Genomic DNA, 26,039 nt, shown 5'->3' with positions numbered 1-26,039 from the left:
AAATTGCTATTATATTCCAAATGCATTCTATAAGAATTTAAAAGGAAAGAGTCCTTTCTGAAATGTTCACCCTTATGACTCATAATGTTAATGGCTACCAATTTCAGCACATTTTGTTAAGTAATAAGGAAGTTACCAGATTATATGATTAATAGAGACCACCATGTGTCCCCAGGAAAATACCAAAGTTTTCTTTCATGATGTGAAATGGTTCCCCTAAAGTTTGCTTTATGAATTAGAATGAATTTACTCAATATACAAAATTCTGTGTAGATATTTTTAATTCCAAATGTAAAAATATATATTAAACTCTTTACTGAAAAAGAAGATATTATTTCCTGGTATATTTTGGAGATTAAACCTTGTCTGCAAGGTTTGATATTGGAAAATATGTTTTCCCATACAGTCGGTTCTCTTTTTATTTTAATACTGTTCTCTTTAGCCACGCAGAAGCTTTTTATTTTTATTAGATCCCATTTATTTGTTCTTTCCTTTATGTCCCTTGCTCTAGGGGACATATCAGTAAAAATGTTGCTGCATGAAATATCAGAGATTTTCCAGCCTATGTTCTCCTCTAGGACTTTATAGGTGTCACAGCTTATTTAAATATTTTATCCACCTTGAATTTATTTTGGTGTATGGTGTAAGCTGGTGCTCAAGTTTCATTTTTTTGCACGTAGCTGTCCAGTTCTCCCAACACCATTTGTTGAAGAGGCTATCTTTACTCCATGTTATGTTACTGCCTCCTTTGTTGAATATTCATTGACTGTAGAGAGTTGGGTTGATTTCTTGGCTCTCTGTCCTGTTCCATTGGTCTATGTGCCTGTTTTTATGCCACTACCAGGCTGTTTTGATTACAGTGGCTTTGTAATACAGTTTGATATCAGGTATTGTGATCCCTCCTACTTTGTTCTTCTTTCTCAAAAGTGCAGCTGCTATTGGGGGTCATTTATGGTGCCCTATAAATTTTTGAACTGTTTGTTCTATGTCTGTCAGATATGTCAATGGTGCTTTAATAGGTATTGCATTCATTAAGACCATGAACTTAGGTCAAATCCATAGCCCCAAACAGGACCAGATATTGGAAACTTTTCCCCCATTTGTTTGGTTTGCATTATCACATAGTTGCATGTCTCTGTGGTAACCTATTTCTTTAAAAGGAAGTTATTTAGAAAAATCTGGTAATTATCTGGTAATTTATTATCTCAGAACCTCAAGAATCAGAGTCCAAGTTTGGCTTTCAAAGTCAATGAGGATATTCCAAAGAGAAACCAAATTTTGAAAAGTGTTTTGTCCCTCAAACAGGATGTCTCAGCATCACTTAATACAGCCATAGGTCTCTAAAATTAGATTATTTTTTAGTTTGACTCCTCCAAGTCATGTCACTCAATACTGTCTCATATACATGGTTCTGATAATTCTTAAATTTGTTTTTTTTCCTCTTTTCTATTTTTTTTAAATTTTATTTAGTTATTTTTCAAGTACAGTTTTTTGTCTATTTTTCCCATCCCAGCCTCCCCCGCCCCTTGCTCCCCACCTCCCTCCCATTTCCAGCCCCCTTAGTTCTAGTCCCTGTGTCCTTCCTATTTGTTCCTCCAAATCCCTCCCCCATTTTCCCCTTAACTTCCCTTCCTTCTCCCCTCTGGTCACTATCCCGTGTTCTCTATTTCAGTGTCTTTGTTTTTTATTTGTTTTTTTTTTCTGCTTGTTTGTTTGTTTTGTTGTTTAGCTTCCTCTTAAAGGTGAGATCATATGGTATTTGTCTTTCAACCCCTGGCTTATTTCACTCAGCATAATGCTTTCCAGTTCCATCCATGTTGTTGCAAAGGGTAGTAGCTCCTTCTTTCTCTCTGCAGCATAGAATTCCATTGTGTATATGTACCACAATTTTTGGATCCATTCATTTACTGATGGGCACCTAGGTTGCTTCCAACTCTTGGCTATTGTAAATTGTGCTGCTATGAACATTCTGGTGCATAGGTTCTTTGATATTCATGTTTTAGGATTCTTAGGATATAATGCCAGCAGTGGAATTGCTGGGTCAAAAAGCAGGTCGATTTTTATTTTTCTGAGAAAATTTCATACTGTTTTCCATAATGGTTGTACCAGTCTGCACTCCCACCAACAGTGAACTAAGGACCCCTTTTCCCCAAAACCCCTCCAACATTTGTTGTTTGTTGCTTTGTTTATGATAGCCATCCTGACTGGTGTAAAGTGGTATCACATTGTGGTTTTAATTTGCATCTCTCTGATAGATAATGATATTGAGCATCTCTTCATGTGTCTCTGAATGTTCTGTATGTCCTCCTTGGAGAAGTGTTTGTTCAAGTCCTTTTCCCATTTTCTAATTGAGTTGGGTGTCTTCTTAGAGTGGAGTCATGTAAGTTCTTTGTATATTTTAGAGATTAAACCTTTGTCTGAGGTATCATTGGCAAATATGTTTTCCCATACAGTTGGTTGTCTTGCTAATTTAATACTGTTTTCTTTAGCCATGCAGAAGCTTTTTATTTTGATGAGATCCCATTTGTTTATTCTTTCCTTTACATTCCTTACTCTAGGGGACATATCAGTAAAGAAGTTGCTGTGTGAAATATCTGAGATTTTCTTGCCAATGTTCTCCTCTAGGACTTTAATGGTGTCACGACTTACATTTAAGTCTTTTATACACCTTGAATTTATTTTGGTGTATGGTGTAAGTCTGTGCTCAAGTTTCATTTTTTTGCATGTAGCTGTCCAGTTCTCCCAACACCATTTGTTGAAGAGGCTATCTTTACTCCATTTTATGTTACTGCCCCCTTTGTCGAATATTCATTGACTATAGAGAGTTGGGTTGATTTCTGGGCTCTCTGTTCTTTTCCATTGGTCTATGTGCCTGTTTTTATGCCAGTACCAGGCTGTTTTGATTACAGTGGCCTTGTAATACAGTTTGATATCAGGTATTGTGATCCCCCCTACTTTGTTCTTCTTTCTCAAAAGAGCAGCTGCTATTCGGGCTCGTTTATGGTTCCATATAAATTTTTGAAGTGTTTGTTCTATGTCTGTGAAATATGCCATTGGTACTTTAATAGATATTGCATTGAATCTGTATATTGCTTTGGGTAGTATGGACATTTTGATGATGTTAATTCTTCCAATCCATGAACAAGGTATATGTTTCCATTTGTTTGTGTCTTCCTTGATTTCGTTCTTCAGGGTTGTGTAGTTTTCTGCATACAGGTTTTTTAACTCCTTAGTTAGGTTTATTCCCAGATATTTTATTTTTCTTTTTGCTATATCAAATGGGATTTTTCTCTTTATTTCTGCTTCTGCTGATTCACTGTTGGTATACAAAAATGCCTTTGATTTCTGGATATTGACTTTGTAACCAGCTGTTTTGCCAAACTCATTAATTAGTTTGAGCAGTTTTGGGGTAGAGTCTATAGGATTTTCCATGTACACTATCATGTCATCTGCAAACAGTGACAGTTTTGCTTCCTCCTTTCCTATTTGGATGCCTTTTATTTCCTTTTCTTGCCTGATCGCTGTGGCTAAAACTTCCAATACTATATTGAATAGAAGTGGTGAAAGTGGACAACCTTGTCTTGTTCCTGATCTTAGTGGAAAAGCTTTTAGTTTTTTCCCATTGAGTATGATATTGGCTGGAGGTCTCTCATATATGGCCATTATTATTTTGAGAAATGCTCCCTGTATTCCCACTTTGCTGAGTGTTTTTATCATAAATGGGTGTTGTACCTTATCGAAAGCTTTTTCCGCATCTATTGATATGATCATGTGATTTTTGTCTTTGCTTTTGTTTATGTGATGTATTACATTTACTGATTTGCGAATATTGAACCATCCTTGCATCCCTGGGATGAATCCTACTTGATCATGGTGTATGATCTTTTTGATATATTGTTGGATGCGATTTGCCAATATTTTGTTGAGGATTTTAGCATCTATGTTCGTCAGTGATATTGTCCTGAAGTTTTCTTTCTTTGTTGTGTCTCTGTCTGGTTTTGGAATTAAGATGATGCTGGCTTCATAAAAAGAGTTTGGGAGGTTTCCATCCTTCTGGATTTTTTGAAATAGTCTGTGGAGAATAGGGGTTAGCTCTTCCTTAAATGCTTTATAGAATTCTCCTGTGAAACCATCTGGTCCAGGGCTTTTGTGTGATGGGAGTTTTTTGATTACTGCTTCAATTTCTTTTGCTGTTATTGGTGTATTTAGATTTTCTGCTTCTTTTTCATTGAGTTTTGGAAGATTGTATTTTTATAGAAATGTGTCCATTTCCCCTAGGTTTTCAAATTTCTTGGCATAAAGTTCTTCATAGTAATTTCTTACAATCTCTTCTATTTCTGTGGTATCAGTTGTAAGCTCTCCTTTCTCATTTCTGATTGTGTTTATTTGTGTCCTCTCTCTTCTTTTCCTGATGAGCCTACTTAAAGGCTTGTCTATTTTGTTTATCTTCTCAAAGAACCAACTCCTGGATTCATTGATCCTTAGAATTGTGCTTTTAGTTTCTATGTCATTTAATTCTGCTCTAATCTTGGTTATTTCCTTCCTTCTGCTTGCTCTGGGCTGTCTTTGTTGTTGTTCCTCGAGTTCTTGCAGGCGTAGGGTTAGGTTGTTTGTTTGAAATGTTTCTATTTTCTTAGGTAGGCCTGTATTGCTATAAACTTCCCTCTCAGGACTGCCTTTGCTGTGTCCCATAAGTTTTGGGTTGTTGTGAGATCATTTTCATTTGTTTCCAGAAACTTTTTGATTTCTTCCCTAATTTCATTCTTGACCCATTCATTGTTTAATAGCATACCATTCAGTCTCCATGTTTTTGGGTGCTTTGGGTTTTTTTCTTTGGGGTCGGTTTCCAATTTCAGTCCCTTGTGGTCAGAGAAGATACTTGGTATGATTTCAATTTTCTTGAATTTTTTGAGGCTCGTTTTGTGTCCTATCATGTGGTCTATCTTTGAAAATATTCCATGTGCATTTGAAAAGAATGTGTATTTAGCTTCTTTGGGATGAAGGGCTCTATATATATCAGTTAAGTCCATTTCATCTAGGGTGTTGTTTAATGCCACAATATCTTTGTTGATATTTTGTTTGGAAGATCTGTCCATTTTTGATAGTGGGGTTTTCAAATCCCCTACTATGATTGCGTTGCTGTCAATATCTCTCTTGAAGTCCTCTAAGATTTTCTTGATATATTTGGGTGCCCCTATGTTTGGTGCATATATGTTTTCAATGTTAATGTCTTCTTGGTGGATTCTTCCCTTGAGTATTATGAAGTGACCTTCTGGGTCTCTCTTTATAGCCTTTTTTTTGAAGTCTATTTTGTCTGATATGAGAATTGCTACCCCAGCTTTTTTTTCTTGACCATTTGCTTGGAAAACTTGTTTCCAGCCTTTCACTTTTAGTCTGTGATGGTCTTTTGTCCTGAGGTGAGTCTCTTGTAGGCAGCATATGTGTGGGTCATGCTTTCTTATCCATGCAGCTATTCTGTATCTTTTGATTGGAGAATTTAATCCATTTACATTTAAGGTTATTATTGATAGGTAGTTATTCATTGCCATTTTTGTACCTGTGTTCCTCTCTGTCTCCCTCTTATCCTTCCTTCCCTTAAAGCAATCCTTTTAGTATTTCTTGTAGAGCTGGTTTGGTGGAGGCATATTCTTTTAGACTTCTTTTGTCTTGGAAGCTCTTTATTTGGCCATCTATCTTGATTGAGAGCCTTGCTGGGTAAACTAGCCTTGCTTGTAGGCCTCTGGTTCTCATTACTTGGAATATTTCTTGCCATTCTCTTCTTGCTTGAAGTGTTTCCATTGAGAAGTGAGTAGCTAACCTTATTGGGGCTCCCTTGTATGTTATTTCTTTTTTCTCCCTTGCTGCCTTTAAGATTCTCTCTTTGTCTTGGAATTTTGCCATTTTGATGATGATGTGTCTTGAAGTGGGCCTCCTTGGGTTCTTCTTGGTTGGGACTCTCTGTGATTCCTGGATTTGTGAGACTTTTTCTCTTGTCAAATTAGGAAAATTTTCTCTCATTACTCGTTCAAATACGTTTTCTATCCCTTGTTCTTCTTCTTCTCCTTCTGGTATTCCTATTATTCGGATATTATTCCATTTCATATTGTCTTGCATTTCTCTTAATCCCTCTTCATTCTTTCTGAGCCTCTTTTCATTTTCTTGCTCTTTCTGTGAGATGCTTTCTACCTTGTCCTCCAACTCACTAATCCTATCCTCCGCTTCATCTATCCTACTTTGGAAACTTTCTACTGTGTACTTCAATTCGGAAATTGTATTCTTCATTTCCTCTTGTCTCTTGCTGATACTTTCCATTTCCTTTTAGATGTTGCTGTAGTTTGCAGAGAGATCATTGTACTTCCCCTGTAGTTTCTGGTAGTTCACTGTGAGCTCTTTGAACTTCGTAATAACCAGTGCTTTGAATTCACTGTCTGATAGTTGATCAGCCTCTATTTCATCTAACATTCTTTCTGAAGTTTCTTCTTTTTCTTTCATTTGGGGATTGTTTCTTTGTCTTCCCATTGTTTGAGACTCTTCTTGTTAGTCTCTGCTTCCAAAATTGATCTGTTCTGAAACACTGGTTTTATGGTGTAAACTTCTTTGGTATGATCCTTGTGAAGTTCAGTGGTGCAGACTCCTTGAAGTTTCTTGTTGTTCTTAGTCTCCACCTGCACTCACGCTGGTCCTCGCGCTGGTCCCTGCGTTTGTCCCCTACCACTGCTGAATGTCCCGGCTCTAGTAGCCGCCTCCCCAAGCACCCAGGCCCATTACTACGGCAGTGGCACAGAGGCTGGGAATGTTCCGGCTCCCGTATCTGGCTCTCTCTGCCGCCCAGGGCCGTCACAGGGGCTTGGAGTGTCCAGGTTTCCGTACCTGACTCCTCGGCGTCTAGTCCTGTCTCTATGGCAGTGGCACAGAGGCTTAGAAAGTCCCAACTCCCGTAACTGATTCCCCAGTGTCCAGTCCCTTCGCCTGGCAGCAGAACCATAGGCTGAGACAGTCCCAGTTCCCGTAGGGGGATCCTCTGCCACCCAGGGCTGTCTCAGGGGTTTGGAGAGTCCCGGCTTCCGTACCTGACTCCCTGGCATCCAGTCCCGTTGCTATGGCAGTGCGTGAACGGCCCGGCTCCCGTAGCTGGCTCCTCAGGGTCCAGACCTGTCTCTATGGCGGCGTCACAGGGGCCTTTGGTGTCCCAGCTCCTGCAACTGACCCTTCCGTTGCCCAGGCTGGTAGCTATGGCATCGGCACAAGGGTGTCCCCGCTCTGGTTCCTGACTCCTCTGTCTCCCAGGACCGTCACAGGGGCTTGGAGTGTCCGGCTTCCGTACCTGACTCCCCGGCTCCCAGGCCTGTTGCTCTGGCGGCAGCACAGGGGCCGCGTGAGACCCAGCTCCAGTAGCTGACTCTGCCGCCGTCTGGTGTTTCAGTGTCGGTCACAACCTCTGGTCTTTTAATTTCATAAATGCTGGGTAACCAATGGTTTATTGTGCTGTTTCTCAGTGGATCTGCCAGGATTTTCACCCATGAGTACAGGAGCTAGTATCAGCTCCATCTTACTCCGTCGCCATCTTCCCAGCATTGCCTTAAATTTGTTTTTAAATCAGTATTTCCCTGATGTCACATCTTCCAAATAAGTTCACTATGGTATTGATAAGGAAACACCTAATGCATGCTGCCTGTGACATACAAAGTAATAGAGATGTCATGACCTGGGAAAAGGTGGACCAGGAGCTTTGTCAGAGTCAGCATTAGCACTATCACTTCCAGTGTGCACAGCAAGACTTACTTTAGGGGAGTAGAGTCTGTTGGTCTACAAGTTGGTCTAGCATTTTGTTGTAGAGATTGTCCAAGTCTTATAACCTCTCTACTCTTTGGTCCAAGCTTTTAGTAATATAATATGACTTTAATATCATTACATGTGAAAGGTTTCATATTGGAAATAAAAAAAATAAGAGAAAGTTATTTGCTAAAGGGGGTTTATTTGGATATCTTTTACAGAAGGAATCAACTTTCCTGATAGAGATATTACTAATGCCATGAATCTGGGCACTTGTCCAGTTCATTTTGTTGAAGTACTTAATTGTTTTTATTCTCCTAGCTTTGACCCTGGCACCTTAGATTATCTAATTCAAATATAGTGATGTTAAATTTTATAATTCTTATTTTCCAGACTTTTATGAAATTTATCTGCATGCAACAGACATAATGAAATATAGACATTTATGCCAAAGTAGTTTGTAAAATGCATAGTACTGACCATGGGGAGAGTGGTAATAACAGTAGCATTAAAAGTCATATTATAAAATATACTGTAATCTACTAGACAGAAAATTATATTTGCACCTACTAACTTGTATTCTAATTCTAACTATACTCTGAACCCTGGCATTTACCAAAGACACTTGAAGTGATGAATACTGGTTCCCTTACTCCTCTGATGCTACAAGATCCAAAGATGGGGCTTGTCTCCTCTGTGCTTCCTTGCTTATACCATTCAGCTGTATCCCCTCTCCTAGTAACTGCCATTGATCAACCTTTTTCTCATTTTCTCACTGTCAAAGACTGTAGTACCTGTCTCATGTTTCTCTCTCCTTACCAAGTTCTTCTGCCATCCAGGATGATTTCAATATCCACAAGGACACCTATTTAGTTCTCTGCTCCTAGTTTCTGAACTCCGTTGTTGGCAGCAAACTTCTCTTCCTCCACCCCAAGCACTTCTCACAATCATCTTCCCGACATTATCATCTGTAAAATTACTGATCCAAGCATCCTACTCCCATGCAACATGTTTATTCTTCTTTCTTTCTCTCTCTCCTTCCGTCCCTCCTTCCCTCCTTCCTTCCTTTCTTTCTTTCTTTCTTTCTTTCTTTCTTTCTTTCTTTCTTTCTTTCTTTCTTTCTTTCTTTCTTTCTTTCTTTCTTTCTTTCTTTCTTTTCTTCTTCCTTCCTTCCTTCCTTCCTTTTCTTCCTTCTTTCTTTCTCTCTCTCTCTTTCATTCTTTATTTCCTTTTCTCTTTCTTTCTCTCTTTCCTTCTTTCTTCCCTCCTTTCTTCTTTCTTTCTCTCTCTTTCTTTTTTTAATTGTTTTTCAATTACAGTTGTCTCCATTTTCCCAGCACCACTTTCCACTGCCTAGCCCACCCTCAATCCTTCTTCCCTTTGGCTTCGTCAATGGGTCCTTAATACACGTTCTGTGATGACCCTTCTCTTTTTTTTTTTCCATTATCCCTTGCCACCCACCCCCCTGGTTACTGTCAATTCTATATTTCAAAATCTCTGGTTATACTTTCCTTGCTTTTTTATTTTTGTTGATTAGGTTCCACTTATAGCTGAGATTATATGGTATTTATAATCCACTGCCTCGCTAATTTCACTTAGATTAATGCTATCCAGACCTATCCATGCAGCCATGATAGGTAGGCACTCCTTCTTTCTCTTTGCTATGTAGTATTCCATTGTGTAAATGTACCACAGTATTTTGATCCACTTGTTTACTGATGGACACTTAGGTTGTTGCCAGCACTTGGCTATTGTAAATTGTGCTGCTATGAACATTAGGGTGCATAGCTTCTTTTGAATTAGTGTTTCAGGATTCTTAGGGTATAATGTCAGCAGTGGAATTGCTGGGTCAAAAGGCAGTTCCATTTTTAGTTTTCTGAGGAAAATTCATACTGTTTTTCACAGTGGCTGCACCAGCCTGCATTCCCACCATCAGTGTACTGTGGTTCCCTTTTCTACACAATCTCTCCAGCATTTGCTGTTTGTTGATTCGGTTATGATGGCCATTCTGACTGGGATGAAGTGGTATCTCATTGTAGTTTTAATTTGCATCTCTTTGATAGCTAGTGATGCTGAACATTCTTTCATATGTCTCTAGGCCCTTTGTATTTCCTCTTTGGTGATGTGTCTGTTCAGGTCCTTTGCCCATTTTTAATTGGGTTGTTTGTCACCCTGAAGTGGAGTCCTGTGAGTTCTTTATATATTTTGAAGACCAAAACTTTGTCTGATGTATCATTTGCAAATATATTCTCCCATACTATTGGTTCCCTTTTTTATTGTTTTTAAAAATATATGTTGGTTTTCTGTTACAGTTGTCCCAATTAGCCCCCTTTGCTCTACTCCTCCCAGCCCACCTCCCACACCCATACCTGTTGTCCATGTCCTTGGATCATCCATACATGTTCCTTGACTAATCCTTTTTCTTTCTACCCTTATTCCTCTCCCTCTGGTTGCTTTTTGTCTCTTTGTTGTTTCCATGCCTCTGGTTCTATTTTGCTCATTTGTTTGTTTTATTCAGTAGATTCCTCATACAGGTGGGATCATATGGCATATCTATTTTACTGCCTGCCTTATTTCATTGAGCATAATACTCCAAAGTTCCATCCATGTTGTTGCAGTATGTAGGAGATCCTTCTTTCTGCTGCACAGTATTTCATTGTGTAAATTCACCAAGTTTTTTTTTTTTTTACTGTTGTTCATGTATAGTTATCTCCATTTTCCTTCCACCAGTTTCTTTTTCCATCCCCAGCTGTCACCCTCAGTACTTCCCCCCTTTGGCTTTGTCCATGGGTCCCTTACCTGTGTACCTTGATGACACTAACCCACCCTTCGCTCATGACCCCACTCTCCACTTCCCTCTGGTTACTGTCAGTTTGTTCTTTATTTCAACATCTCTAGTTATATTGTGCTTGCTTGTTGCATTTGTTTTTTAGGTTCCATTTATAGGTGAAATCATATGGCATTTGTTTCTCACCACCTGGTTTACTTCACTTAGTATAACGCTCTGCAGCTCCATTCATGTTGTCATGAAGGGTAGGAGGAGCCCCTTCTTTCTTTCTGCTGTGTGGTATTCTATTGTGTAAATTGTACTGCTATGAACATTGGGAGTGCATAGCTTCTTTTGAATTAGTGCTTCTGTATTCTTAGTGTGTAATCTCAGCAGTGGAATTGCTGGGCCAAAAGGCAGTTCCATTTTTAGCTTTTTGAGGAAACTCCATACTGTTTTCCACAGTGATTGTGCAAGTCTGCATTCCCACCAATGATGTATTAGGATCCCCTTTTCTTTACAACCTCACCAGAACTTCTGTGTGTTAATTTGTTTATGATGGCCATTCTGACTTGTGTGAAGTGGTATCTCGTTGTTGTTTTAATTTGCATCTCTCTGACTACTAGTGATACTGAGCATCCTTTCATAGGTGTCTGGTACTTCTGTATGTCCTCCTTGGAGAAGTGTCTGTTCAGTTACTTTGCCCATTTTTTTAATTGGATTGCTTGTCTTCCTGGTCTGGGGTTGTGTGAGTTTCTTTACAAATTTAGAAGTCAAACCGTTGTCCAAGTTATCATTTGCAAATATATTTTCCACTCACTTGGTTCCCTTTGCATTATGTTGATGATTTATACAACTATGCAAAATCTTTTATTTTGATGAAGTCCCATTTGTTTATTCTTTCCTTTATATCCCCCTTGCTCTAGGGGATGTATCAGTAAAAATAATGCTGCATGGAATATCAGATTTTCCTGCCTATCCTCTCCTCTAGGACTTTTATGGTGCCATGACTTATATTTAAGACTTTTAGTTATTATGAGGTTATTTTTGTATATGGTGTAAGTTGGTGGTTGGGTTTCAATTTTTTACATGCAACCATCTTGGTTGCCCAGCACAATTTGTTGAAGATGCTATTTTTACTTTATTTCATGCTTCTGTCCCCTTTGCCAAATATTAATTGACCATACAGACATGGGTTTATTTCTGGGCTTTCTTTTTTTTTTAATTTTAATTTTATTTAGTTATTTTTCAAGTACAGTTTTTTGTCTATTTTTCCCATCCCAGCCTCCCCCGCCCCTTGCTATCCTGTTCCATTGATCTATGTGTCTGTTCTTATGTCAGTAGAAGATGTTTTGATTACAGTGGCCTCATAATATAATTTGATGTCAGATATTGTTATCCCTCCTACTCTATTCTTTCTCAAAATTGTTGCAGCAATTTGGGGTTGTTTATGGTTCCATACACACTTTTGAAATGTTAGTCTTAGGTCTGTGACATACTTCATTAGCATTTTAGCAGGAATTGCATTGAATCTATAAATTGCTTTAGGTAGTATGGATATATTTTTGACTTTTATATTGCTGTTCAAGTGTAATTGTGTCCATTTCCCCCACCACCACTCCCCTCCACCCCAGGCATTCTTACTTCCCACCCTTGATTGTACCCCTCTTTGGTTTTGTCCACGTGTACTTTATACTTGTTCCTGAAAACCCTTCTCTCTTTTTCACCCCATTATCTCCTCCCACATCCCCTCTGGTTAGCTCGTTCTTAATTTCAATGTCTCTGGTTATATTTTGATTTCTTGAGTTTTTTTTTGTTGATTAGGTTCCACTTATAGGTGAGATAATATGGCATTATGGACATTTTAATTATGTTAATTTCACCAGTCCATGAAGAGAGTATATGCTTCCATTTCTTTGTGTCTTCCTTAATTTCTTTCTTCAGTGTTAAGTAGTTTTCCAAGTATAGGTCTTTTGCCTCCTTGGTTAGGTTTATTCCTAGGTACTTTATTTTTCTTGTTGCTATTTCAAATAAGATTTTTTTCCTGATATTTCCTTGTCAGTATATAAAAATGCTGTTGATTTCTGAATATTGACTTTATATCCTGCACTTTTGTCAAATTCACTTATTAGGTTGAGTATTTTTTTGGTAGAGTCTATAGCTTTTTTCTATGTAAGCTATCATTATTTTTTCAAAATTTCAAAACTAACTTATTCTTAGTTTTATTTTTAATTTGTCTTCTTGAAAATGAGAATTGAAATACAAATCTGAACATAACAAAAACACATTTTTATTATGAATTGCTCTACCAACATATATATAAAATATTAAGATACTACTCACAGAAAAGTGTCTGGTGAAAACTGAATACAAGTAAAATCTACATGGGCCAAGAGACTATTCTGTCATACTCCTTAAATTGTATTAACATTTAACCAATTTATTTTACATGATACCAAAAATCAATATGCATTCTTGAGTAATTATTAACTTATATTCCTTAAATATAGTTAAAGAAAATAGCAAAATTTTTATTTTTATTTTTTTGTTTTTATTTTAATTAATTTTATTTAGTTATTTTTCAAGTACAGTTTTTTGTCTATTTTTCCCATCCCAGCCTCCCCCGCCCCTTGCTCCCCACCTCCCTCCCATTTCCATAACCCTTAGTTCTCATCCCTGCGTCATTCCTATTTATTCCTCCAAATCCCTCCCCCTTTTGCCCCTTAACTTCCCTTCCTTCTCCCCTCTGGTCACTGTCCCCTTGTTCTCTATTTCAGTGTCTTTGGGTTTTTTTTTTCCTGCTTGCTTGTTTGTTTTGTTGTTTAGCTTCCTGTTAAAGGTGAGATCATATGGTATTTGTCTTTCAGCACCTGGCCCATTTCACTCAGCATAATGCTTTCCAGTTCCATCCATGTTGTTGCAAAAGGTAGTAGCTCCTTCTTTCTCTCTGCAGCATAGAATTCCATTGTGTATATGTACCACTATTTTTGGATCCATTCATTTACTGATGGGCACCTAGGTAGCTTCCAACTCTTGGCTATTGTGAATTGTGCTGCTATGAACATTGTGGTGCATAGGTTTTTTGCTATTGATGTTTTAGGATTCTTAGGATATAATGCCAGCAGTGGAATTGCTGGGTCAAAAGGCAGGTCGATTTTTATTTTTCTGAGAAAATTCCATACTGTTTTCCATAATGGTTGTACCAGTCTGCAATCCCACAAACAGTGGACTAAAAACCCCTTTTCCCCACAAACTCTTCAACATTTGTTTTTGTTGCTTTGTTTATAATAGCTGTCCTGACTGGTATAAAGTGGTATCTCATTGGGGTTTTAATTTGTATCTCTCCGATAGCTAATAATATTGAGCATCTCTTCATGTGTCTCTGAATGTTCTGTATGTCCTCCTTGGAGAAGTGTTTGTTCAAGTCCTTTTCCCATTTTTTAATTGGGTTGGGTGTCTTCTTAGAGTGGAGTCGTGTAAGTTCTTTGTATATTTTAAAGATTAAACCTTTGTCTGAGGTATCATTGGCAAATATGTTTTCCCATACAGTTGGTTGTCTTTTTAATTTAATACTGTTTTCTTTAGCCATGCAGAAGCTCTTCATTTTGATGAGATCCCATTTGTTTATTCTTTCCTTTACATTCCTTGCTCTAGGGGACATATCAGTAAAAAAGTTGGCTGGTGAAATATCTGAGATTTTCTTGCCAATGTTCTCCTCTAGGACTTTAATGGTGTCATGGCTTACATTTAAGTGTTTTATCCACCTTGAATTTATTTTGGTGTATGGTTTAAGTCTGTGCTCAAGTTTCATTTTTTTTTTAAACGTAGCTGTCCAGTTCTCCCAACACCATTTGTTGAAGAGGCTATCTTTACTCCATTTTATGTTACAGCCCCCTTTGTCGAATATTCATTGACTGTAGAGAGTTGGGTTGATTTCTGGGCTCTCTGTTCTGTTCCATTGGTCTATGTGCCTGTTTTTATGCCAGTACCAGGCTGTTTTGATTACAGTGGCCTTGTAATACAGTTTGATATCAGGTATTGTGATCCCCCCAACTTTGTTCTTCTTTCTCAAAAGAGCAGTTGCTATTCAGGCTCATTTATGGTTCCATATAAATTTTCGAAGTGTGTTCTATGTCTGTGAAATATGCCATTGGTACTTTAATAGGTATTGCATTGAATCTGTATATTGCTTTGAGTAGTATGGACATTTTGATGATGTTAATTCTTCCAATCCATGAACAAGGTATATGTTTCCATCTGTTTATGTCTTCCTTGATTTCTTTCCTCAGGGCTGTGTAGTTTTCTGCATACAGGTTTTTTAACTCCTTAGTTAGGTTTATTCCCAGATATTTTATTTTTCTTTTTGCTATATCAAATGGGATTTTTCTCTTTATTTCTGCTTCTGCTGATTCACTGTTGGTATACAAAAATGCCTTTGATTTCTGGATATTGACTTTGTAACCAGCTGTTTTGCCAAACTCATTAATTAGTTTGAGCAGTTTTGGGGTAGAGTCTATAGGATTTTCCATGTACACTATCATGTCATCTGCAAACAGTGACAGTTTTGCTTCCTCCTTTCCTATTTGGATGCCTTTTATTTCCTTTTCTTGCCTGATCGCTGTGGCTAAAACTTCCAATACTATATTGAATAGAAGTGGTGAAAGTGGACAACCTTGTCTTGTTCCTGATCTTAGTGGAAAAGCTTTTAGTTTTTTCCCATTGAGTATGATATTGGCTGTAGGTCTCTCATATATGGCCTTTATTGTTTTGAGAAATGCTCCCTCTATTCCCACTTTGCTGAGTGTTTTTATCATAAATGGGTGTTGTACCTTATCGAAAGCTTTTTCCGCATCTATTGATATGATCATGTGATTTTTGTCTTTGCTTTTGTTTATGTGATGTATTACATTTACTGATTTGCGAATATTGAACCATCCTTGCATCCCTGGGATGAATCCCACTTGGTCTTGGTTTATGATCTTTTTGATATATTGTTGGATGTGATTTGCCAATATTTTGTTGAGGATTTTAGCATCTATGTTCATCAGTGATATTGTCCTGAAGTTTTCTTTCTTTGCTGTGTCTCTATCTGGTTTTGGAATTAAGATGATGCCGGCTTCATAAAAAGAATTTGGAAGTTTTCCATCCTTCTGGATTTTTTGAAATAGTCTGTGGAGAATAGGGGTTAGCTCTTCCTTAAATGCTTTATAGAATTCTCCTGTGAATCCATCTGGTCTGGGGCTTTTGTGTGATGGGAGTTTTTTGATTACTGCTTCAATTTCTTTTGCTGTTATTGGTGTATTTAGATTTTCTGCTTCTTTTTCACTGAGTTTTGGAAGATTGTATTTTTCTAGAAATGTGTCCATTTCCCCTAGGTTTTTAAATTTCTTGGCATACAGTTCTTCATAGTAATTTCTTACAATCCCTTCTATTTCTGTGGTATCAGTTGTAATCTCTCCTCTTTCATTTCTGATTGTGTTTATTTGTGTCCTCTCTCTTCTTTTCTTGATGAGCCTACTTAAACGCTTGTCTATTTTGTTTGTCTTCTCAAAGAACCAACTCCTGGATTCATTGATCCTTAAAATTGTGCTTTTTGTTTCTATGTCATTTAATTCTGCTCTAATCTTGGTTATTTCCTTCCTTCTGCTTGCTCTGGGCTGTCTTTGTTGTTGTTCCTCGAGTTCTTGCAGGCATAGGGTTAGGTTGTTTGTTTGAAATGTTTCTATCTTCTTTAGGTAGGCCTGTATTGCTATAAACTTCCCTCTCAGGACTGCCTTTGCTGTGTCCCATAAGTTTTGGGTTGTTGTGAGATCATTTTCATTTGTTTCCAGAAACGTTTTGATTTCTTCCCTAATTTCATTCTTGACCCATTCATTGTTTAATAGCATACCATTCAGTCTCCATGTTTTGGGGTGCTTTGGGTTTTTTTCTTTGGGGTTGGTTTCCAATTTCAGTCCCTTGTGGTCAGAGAAGATGCTTGGTATGATTTCAATTTTCTTGAATTTTTTGAGGCTTGTTTTGTGTCCTATCACGTGGTCTATCTTTGAAAATGTTCCATGTGCATTTGAAAAGAATGTGTATTTAGCTTCTTTGGGATGAAGGGCTCTATATATATCAGTTACCTCCATTTCATCTAGGGTGTTGTTTAATTCCACAATATCTTTGTTGATATTTTGTTTGGAAGATCTGTCCATTTTTGATAGTGGGGTGTTAAAATCCCCATACTATAATTGTGTTGCTGTCAATATCTTTCTTGAGGTCCTCTAAGATTTTCTTGATATAATTGGGTGTCCCTATGTTTGGTGCATATATGTTTACAATGTTAATGTCTTCTTGGTGGATTCTTCCCTTGAGTATTATGAAGTGACCTTCTGGGTCTCTCTTTATGGCCCTTTTTTGAAGTCTATTTTGTCTGATATGAGAATTGCTACCCCAGCTTTTTTTTCTTGTTCGTTTTCTTGGAAAATTTGTTTGGAGCCTTTCACTTTTAGTCTGTGATGGTCTTTTGTCCTGAGATGGGTCTCTTGTAGGCAGCATATGTGTGGGTCATGCTTTCTTATCCATTGAGCTATTCTGTGTCTTTTATTGGAGCATTTAATCCATTTACGTTTAAGGTTATTATTGATAGGTACTTATTCATTGCCATTTTTGTACCTGTGTTCCTCTCTGTCTCCCTCTTTTCCTTCCTGCCCTTAAAGCAGTCCTTTTAGTATTTCTTGTAGAGCTGGTTTGGTGGAGGCGTATTCTTTTAGGCTTCTTTTGTCTTGGAAGCTCTTTATTTGGCCTTCTATCTTGATTGAGAGCGTTGCTCGGTAAACTAGCCTTGCTTGTAGGCCTCTGGTTCTCATTACTTGGAATATTTCTTTCCATTCTCTTCTTGCTTGAAGTGTTTCCATTGAGAAGTCAGTAGCTAACCTTATTGGTGCTCCCTTTTATGTTATTTCTCTTTTCTCCCTTGCTGCCTTTAAGATTCTCTCTTTGTCTTGGAATTTTGCCATTTTGATGATGATGTGTCTTGAAGTGGGCCTCCTTGGGTTCCTCTTGATTGGTACTCTTTGTGATTCCTGGATTTGTGTGATTTTTTCTCTTATCAAATTAGGGAAATTTTCTCTCATTACTCGTTCAAATACATTTTCTATCCCTTGTTCTTCTTCTTCACCTTCTGGTATTCCTATTATTCGGATATTATTACCTTTCATATTGTCTTGCATTTCTCTTAATCCCTCTTCATTCTTTCTGAGCCTCTTTTCATTTTCTTGCTCTTTCTGTGAGATGCTTTCTACCTTGTCCTCCAACCAACTAATCCTATCCTCCGCTTCATCTATCCTACTTTGGAAACTTTCTACTGTGTACTTCAATTCGGAAATTGTATTCTTCATTTCCTCTTGTCTCTTGCTGATAGTTTCCATTTCCTTTTTGATGTTGCTGTAGTTTGCAGAGAGATCATTATAGTTCCCCTGTAGTTTCTGGTAGTTCACTGTGAGCTCTTTGAACTTCGTAATAACCAGTGCTTTGAATTCACTATCTAATAGTTGATCAGCCTCTATTTCATCTAACATTCTTTCTGAAGTTTCTTCTTTTTCTTTCATTTGGGGATTGTTTCTTTGTCTTCCCATTGTTTGAGACTCTTCTTGTTAGTCTCTGCTTCTAAAATTGATCTGTTCTGATACCCTGGTGTTATGGTGTAAACTTCTTTGGTATGATCCTTGTGAAGTTCAGTGGTGCAGACTCCTTGAAGTTTTTTGATGTTCTTCGTCTCCACCTACTCTCACGCTGGTCCTCGCACTGGTCTCTCTGTTGGTCGCCTACCACTGCTGAATGTCCCGGCTCTAGTAGCCGCCTCCTCAAGCACCCAGGCCCGTTACTACGGCAGTGGCACAGGGGCTGGGAATGTCCCGTATCTGGCTCCTCTGCTGCCCAGGGCAGTCACAGGGGTTTGGAGTGTCTTGGCTTCTGTACCTGACTCCCTGGCATCTAGTCCTGTCTCTGTGGCCGTGTAACAGAGGCTTATAATGTCCCAACTCCCATACCTGATTCCCCAAGGTCCAGTCCTGTCGCTATGGCAGTGGCACAGGGGTTGAGAATGTTTATCTCCTGTAGCTGGGTCCTCTTCCACCCAGGGCCGTCACAGGGGTTTGGAGTGTGACTCCCTGGCATCCAGTCCAATTGCTATGGCAGCGGCACAGGGGCTGAGAATGTTTCGCTCCTGTCGCAGCTCCTCTGCCGCCCAGGGCAGTCACAGGTGTTTGGAACGTCCCGTCTTCCGTATCTGACTCCCCGGTGTCCAGTTCAGTCGCTATGGCAGCGGCTGTAAGCTATCATTTCATCTGCCAGGGATGACAGGTTTAACTCCTCCTTTCCAATCTGGATGCTTTTTATTTCTGTATCTTCTCTGTTCATGGTAACTAGGAATAGAGACACTATTTTATACAGAACTGGTGATAGTGAACACTCATATCTTGTTACTGATCTTATGGAGAAGCATTTAGTTTTTTCCTATTGAGCATGATGTTAGCTGTAGGTTTCTCATATATGGCCTTTATCATGTTGAGGTATGCTTCCTCTAGTCCTACCTTGAGTGTTTTTATCATAAAAGGGTCCTGTACCTTATCAAATACTTTTTCCCACATTTCTTTATATGAGCATTTAATTTTGCCTTTTCCCTTTTTTGTGTGATATATTATATTTATTGATTTGCAAGTATTACACCATCCTTGAATCCCTGGGATGAATCCCACTTGATCATTGTGTATGATCTTTTTAGTTTATCACTGGATGCTGTTTGCCAATATTTTGTTGAGGATTTTAACATCTGTGTTCATCAGTGATGTTGGCCTGTAGTTTTCTTACTTTGTTGTGTCCTTATTTGGCTTTGGGTTACGAATTATGCTGGCTTCATGAAAAGATTTGGAAGACTTCCCTCTCCTTGGATATTTTTGGAATATTCTGAGAAGTATAGGCATTAACTCTTCCTTAAATATTTTGTAAAGTTTTCCTTTGAAACTGTACAGTCCATGGCTCTTCTTTGCCAGGAGATTTTTTTATTACTACCTCAATTTCACCTGCTCTTATTGGTCTGTATAGGCTTTATGCTTCTTCATTCAGTTTTGGAAGATTATATCTTTTTAAGAAATTTGTCCATTTCACCTAGGTTTTCAAATCTCTTGGCATATAGTTCTTCGTAGTAATTTCTTACAATCCTTTGTATTTCTGTGGTATCAGTTGTAATCTCTCCTCTTTTATTTCTGATTTTATTTGTGGGTCTTTTCCCTTTTTTCTTGATTGTTCTAGTTACAGGTTTTTCAATTTTATTTATCTTTTCAAAGAACCAACTTATGAATTTATTGATCTTTTGAATTCTCTTTTAGTCTCTATGTCATTTAATTATGCTCTGATCTTAGTTATTTCCTTCTTTCTACTCACTCTGCACTTTGTTTATCCTGTTCTTACTAAGTTGTTTGTTTGAAATATTTCTTTTTTGTTTGTTTGTTTGTTTGTTTGTTAATTAGGCCTGTATTGCTGTGAACTTCCGTGTGAGAACTGTCTTTGCTGTATGCCATAAGTTCTGGATTGTTATGAGTTCATTTTTATTTGTTTCCAAAAACTTTTTGATTTCTTCCTTGATTTCATTCTTAACCCATTCATTGTGTAACATCACATTATTCAACCTCCATGACTTGATTGTATTTGAGTTTTTCCTAGAGGTTGCTTTCTAGTTTCAAGCCCTTGTGGTCTGAGGAGAAGGTTGATATGATTTCAGTCTCCTTGAATTTGTTGAAACGTTTTTTCTCTCCTATAATGTGGTCTGTTTTTGAAAATGTTCCATGTGCATTTGAAAATAATGTGTATTTTGGTTCTCTGGGATGAAATTTCCTATGAATATCAGCTGAGTCCACTTGAAATAATGTGTCATTCTGTTTCACAATACCCCTGTTGATATTTTGTTTGGAAGATCTATCCATTTTTGACAGTGTCACTTTTTACTTGTTTATTTTTTAATGTTTTATTTAATTATTTTTCAAGTACAGTTTTCTGTCTTTTACTCCCATCCCAACCCACCCCCCCATTCTCCCCACCTCCCTCCCATTTCCACCCCCCTTAGTTGTAGTCCATGTGTCCTTTATACTAGTTCCCATAAATCCTTCCTCTTTTCCCCCTGAAATTCCCTCCCCTCTCCCCTCTGGTCACTGTCCCCCTGTTCTCTATTTCAGTGTCATTGTTTTTATTTTGTTTGTTTGTTTTGTTGTTTAGCTCCCTGTTAAAGGTGAAATCAGATGGTATTTGTCTTTCTTTCACTGCCTAACTTATTTCACTCAACATAATGCTTTCCAGTACCATCCAAGTTGTTACAATGGGTAGGAGCTGCTTCTTTCTTTCTGCAGCATAGAATTCCATTGTGTATATGTACCACAATTTTTGGATCCATTCATTTACTGATGGGCACCTAGGTTGCTTCCAGCTCTTGGCTATTGTAAATTGTGCTGCTATGAACATTGGTGTGCATAGGTTTTTTTTTATTGGTGTTTTAGGGTTCTTAGGATATAATCCCAGCACCCTAATTGCTGGGAATTGCTGGGTCATAAGGCAGGTCCACTTTTAGTTTTCTTAGAAAATTCCATACTGTTTCCCATAATGGTTGTACCAGTCTGCAATCCCACCAACAGTGAACTAGGGACCCTTTTCCCCACAACCTCTCCAACTTTTGTTGTTTGTTGCTTTGTTTATGATAGCCATCCTGACCGGTGTACAGTGGTATCTCATTGTGGTTTTAATTTGCATGTCTCTGATGGCTAGTGATATTGAGCATCTCTTCATGTGTCTCTGGATCCTCTGTATGTCCTTCTTGGAGAAGTGTCTGTTCAAGTCCTTTGCCCATTTTTTAATTGGGTTGTTTGTCTTAGAGTAGAGTCATGTAAGCTCTTTGTATATTTTGGAGATTAAACCCTTGTCAGAGGCAAATATGTTTTCCCATACAGTTGGTTGTCTTTTTAATTTAATACTGTTTTCTTTAGCCATGCTGAAGCTTTCTATTTTGATGAGATCCCATTTGTTTATTCTTTCCTTTATGTTTCTTGCTCTGTGGGGCATATCAGTAAAAAAGTTGCTGCGTGCAATATCTGAGGTTTTCTTTCCAATGTTCTCCTCTAGAACTTTAATGGTTTCAGGGCTTATATTTAAGTCTTTTATCCACCTTGAATTTATTTTGGTGTATGGTGTAAGTCGGTGCTCATGTTTCATTTTTTTGCACGTAGCTGCCCAGTTCTCCCAACACCATTTGTTGAAGAGGTATTTTTAGTCCATTTTATGTTACTCTCCCCTTTGTCGAATATTAATTGTCTGTAGAGATTTGGGTTTACTTCTGAGCTCTCTGTTCTTTTCCATTGGTCTTTGTGCCTGTTTTTATGCCAGTACCAAGACAGTGTCATTTTAAAATCCCCTAGTATAATGATGTTGTTGTCTATATCTTTCTTGAAGTCTTCCAACATTTTTCTCATAAATTTGGGTTTTTCTATTGTTGGGTGCATATATGTGTACAATATTTAAGTCCTCTTGATTGATTTTTCCTTCGAGTATTATAAAGTGTACTTTTGGGTCTCTTTCGTGGCCTTTGCTTGGAAGTTTATTCTGTGTGATAGAAGTGTTGCTACTCCAGCTTTTTTTTCCTGTTCATTTGTTTGGCATATTTTTTTCCAACCCTTCCTTTTCAGTCTGTGTAGGTCTTTTATTCTGAGGTGGGTCTATTGTAGGTAGGATATGTGTGGGTCATATTTTCTTATTCATTCAGCTATTCTGTGTCTTTTGATTGGAGCATTTAATCTATTAACATTTAAGGTTTTTATTGATAGATACTTATTCATTGCCATTTTACCCTCTTTGGACCTGTGCTCTTATCTCTCACTCTTTTTCTTCATCTGCTTAAAGCAGTCCTTTTAGCATATTATGCAATGCTGGTTTGGCGGAAGTTTATTCTTTTAGCTTTCTTCTGTCTGGGAAACTCCTTATTTTGTCTCCCATTTATTTGAGAGCCTTGATGGGTAGAGTGGTTTGGGTTGCAGGCCTTTGCTTTTAATGACTTGGAATATTTCTTGCTATTTTTTGCTGGCTTGTAATGTTTTTGTTGAGAAGTCAGGTGCTAGCCTTATCACAGTTCCTTGTATGTTACTTCCTGTTTCTCCCTTATTGCCTTTAAGAGTCTGTCTATGTTTTTGAATTTTTCCATTTTAATTATGATGTGTCTTGGATTGGGCCTCTCTAGATTCCTCTTGATTGGGACCCTCTGTGCTTTCTGTACTTGTGTAGCTTTTTCTGTCATCAAATTAGGGAAAATTTTCATCATTCCTTTTCAAACTTTTTTTTTTTTGTTCCTTGCTCTTCTTATTGTGTTTCTGGTATCCCTATTATACTTATATTATTATGTTTCATGTGTCCCATAGTTCTCTTAACCCCTTTTTCTTCTTTGTGAATCTCTTTTCTTTTTCTTGCTTTTTCTAACAGTTTTCATCTGCCCTGTCCTTCAGCTTGCTGATTCGATCCTCAGCTTCCTCTAGTCTACTTTTGATTCCTCTAATATGTTCTTCGGTTTAGAAATTGTATTCTTCATTTCCTCTTGGCTCTTGTTGATTATCTCTTTGACCCTTTTTTTCATGCTGATGTATTTTACAGTAAGTTCCTCATAGTTTTCCTATAGTTTTCTGTATCTCTCACTGAGGTCATTATGTTACTTATAATCATTGTTTTGGACTCAATATCTGATAGTTGACTTGCTTCTCTTTGATTTAGCACTCCTTCTGAAGATTCCTATTCTTCTTTTGATTAGGAGTTGTTGCTTTGTCTTTCCATTGCTTGTGAGAGTCTTTTTTGCTTCTGCTTCTTAAATTGATCTGTTTTGACTCCCTGAATTTCTGGTATGAACTCCTATGGTAGGACATCTGTGATATTTAGTTGTGTGTCTTCTTGATCTCCTAAACTTTATGCTCTTGGGATGCCTTTTATGTCATTTATGTTGGCTCTCTGTATATAATTGGGTATTGCTTGTTGTTGGGTCACTCTTCAGTGGTTCCTTCCCTCTAGCTGGTTGATTAGGGTTCCCTGCCCACCACATCTTATACGCTGTTTTGCAGTTGCTCACAGAACAAAACTACAAACCCCAGGAAACAAACACAAACCTGCAAAAATAAGTATCCCCACAGTCCCACTACCAATAGTGAATGAACCAGTATTAAAAAGGGTGTAAAAAGATTAAAACTATTCTAAGAAAAAAAGAATGAAGATGAGATAAGCTTTTAGGCATAGGTCAATACACTGCCTCCTCGTACAACCAAAAGAAGGACAACAAAAACTATAAAACCCAAAACCCGTCAGAACTGACATAATATAGAATTATATGTTCATCGCTTAGATTTATCGGCTCCGGGACTCTGAGTTGTTCTTGAGCCATGTTTTGATCTGTTTGTGCCTGTTACATATGAGGAGCAGAGCCTTAGTTGTTCACCAGGGTGGGGCCACCCAGGTCGCTGTTTTGTGACTCTGTATGTGGGGGCGTGGACAGAGAGGGACAATGGCCATTCTCTCTGCCCCTTTCTGCTGCTGGGGCCTGTGCAGTCCGTCTCACCACTGCTAGCTCCTTCACCAGTTTATCTGCATGTGAATGTTATTAAGAACCACACCTAAAACAGAAGCAAACTAAGAGGACAGCTAGATCAGGAGCAGAACCATAGAAATGAAGATCACATGGAGGGTTAGCAACAGGGGAGTGGGAGAAGGAGAAGGGGGGAGAAGGTGCAGAAAATAAGTAGCATAGATGATAAGTAGAAAATAGGGGGGAGGGCAAAAATAGTATGGGAAATATAGAATCTAAAGAACTTGAGACATGTGGTCATAAACTAAAGGGGGGGATTGGTGGGGGAGGGGTGTGCAGGGTGGAGGGGAATGAAGGGGTGAAATAGAACAACTGTAATGGCATAATTAATAAAATATATTTTAAAATAGAACTATATGGAAGTCTGAAAACCATGGAATTAAAGAAGAGACATTCATCAAGACTGGTAGGAGGGGTGAATTTGAGCAGTCAGACAGAGAGGTGGTGGCTGGAGGACCAGATGAGGCAGCAGTCAATGGACCAGGTGAGGTGGTGGCTGGAGGAGCAGGTGGTCCCACATTTCTGAGTGGATAAACTATGTGTAACAACTGGGCAGTGAGACAGACTGCACAATCCAGGGTTCTAGCACTTGGAAATAAAGACTCAAAGCCTCTGACAGAAAGTGTGTGGGGATTGAGGCAGCAGGAGAAATTACTGGCTTCACAGGAGAGTTCACTGGAGAGACCCACAGGATTCTAGAATGTACACAAACCTACCCACCTGAGAATCAGCACCAAAAGAGCTCAATATGCTTGTGGGTAGTGGGGGAAGTCACTACAAGCCTGCCAAGAGCTGAGTGGGCCACATTAGTCCCTCTCGAACCCCTCCCCCACATACAATGGCACAGCACAGCAATGTGTGTTGCCTCTCCCTGACAAATACCTAAGGCTGTGCCCCTTACTATGTAACAGGTGTGCAGAGGTAAAAAAAATATATATATATATTGCCCAAATGAGAGAACAGATCAAATATCCAGAAAAAAAATACAACTAAGAGATAGCAAACCTATCAGATGTACAGTTCAAAACACTGGTAATCAGGATACTCACAGAATTGGTTGAGTATGGTCACAAAATAGAGGAAAAAGTGCAGGCCATGAAAAGTGAAATAAGGGGAACCAACAGTGAAGGGAAGGAAATCGAGACTCAAATTAACAATTTGGACCAGAAGGAAGAAACATTCAACCAGAACAGAATAAAGAAACAAGAATTCAAAAAAATGAAGAGAGGCTTAGAACCCTCCAGGACATCTTTAAATGTTCCAACATCTGAATCATAAGGGTGCCAGAAGCAGAAGAGGAAGAGCAAGAAATTTAAAAAAATATTTGGAAAAATAATGAAGGAGAACTTCTCCAATCTGGCCAAGGACATAGACTTCCAGGAAGTCCAGGAAGCTCAGAGAGTCCCAAAGAAGTTGGACCCAAGGAAGCACACAACAAGGCACATCATAATTATATTACCTAAGATTAAAGAGAAGCCAAGAATCTTAAAAGCAGCAAGAGAAAAGGAGACAGTTACCTGCAATGGAATTTTCATAAGATTATCTGCTGATTTCTCAAAAGAAACCTTACAGACAAGAGGGAGCTAGAAAGAAGTATTCCAAGTAATGAAAGGCAAGGACCTTCAAGGTAGATTACTCTATTCAGCAAAGCTATCATTTACAAAGGAAGGGCAGATAAAGTGTTTTCCAGAGAAGGTCAGGTTAAAGGAGTTCATCATCACCAATCCTTTATTATATCAAATGTTAAAGGGGCTTATCTGAGAAAAAGATAAAAAATATGAACAGCAAAAGAAACTCACAGCTACCAATAACTGAACAAAAAAAACTCACTAAAAATTATTTTGAGATGGTAGAAGGAGG

At 38.2% G+C, this 26,039-nt stretch overlaps 1 protein-coding gene across 1 annotated transcript in view; it reads left to right on the top strand.

Annotated features, from left to right (window-relative positions):
- Positions 1 to 26,039, top strand: part of HECW1 (HECT, C2 and WW domain containing E3 ubiquitin protein ligase 1) — a 675,231-nt gene that overhangs the window by 513,748 nt on the left and 135,444 nt on the right. The gene's annotated exons all lie outside the window — the stretch shown is intronic.

This window comes from Artibeus jamaicensis, unplaced genomic scaffold (assembly GCF_021234435.1).
Source record: "Artibeus jamaicensis isolate MK-2021 breed Jamaican fruit bat unplaced genomic scaffold, CSHL_Jam_final contig_311, whole genome shotgun sequence".
Taxonomy (NCBI): Eukaryota; Metazoa; Chordata; class Mammalia; order Chiroptera; family Phyllostomidae; genus Artibeus; species Artibeus jamaicensis.
Note: the sequence above shows the minus strand (reverse complement) of the source record. Positions and strands in the feature narration are given on the sequence as shown.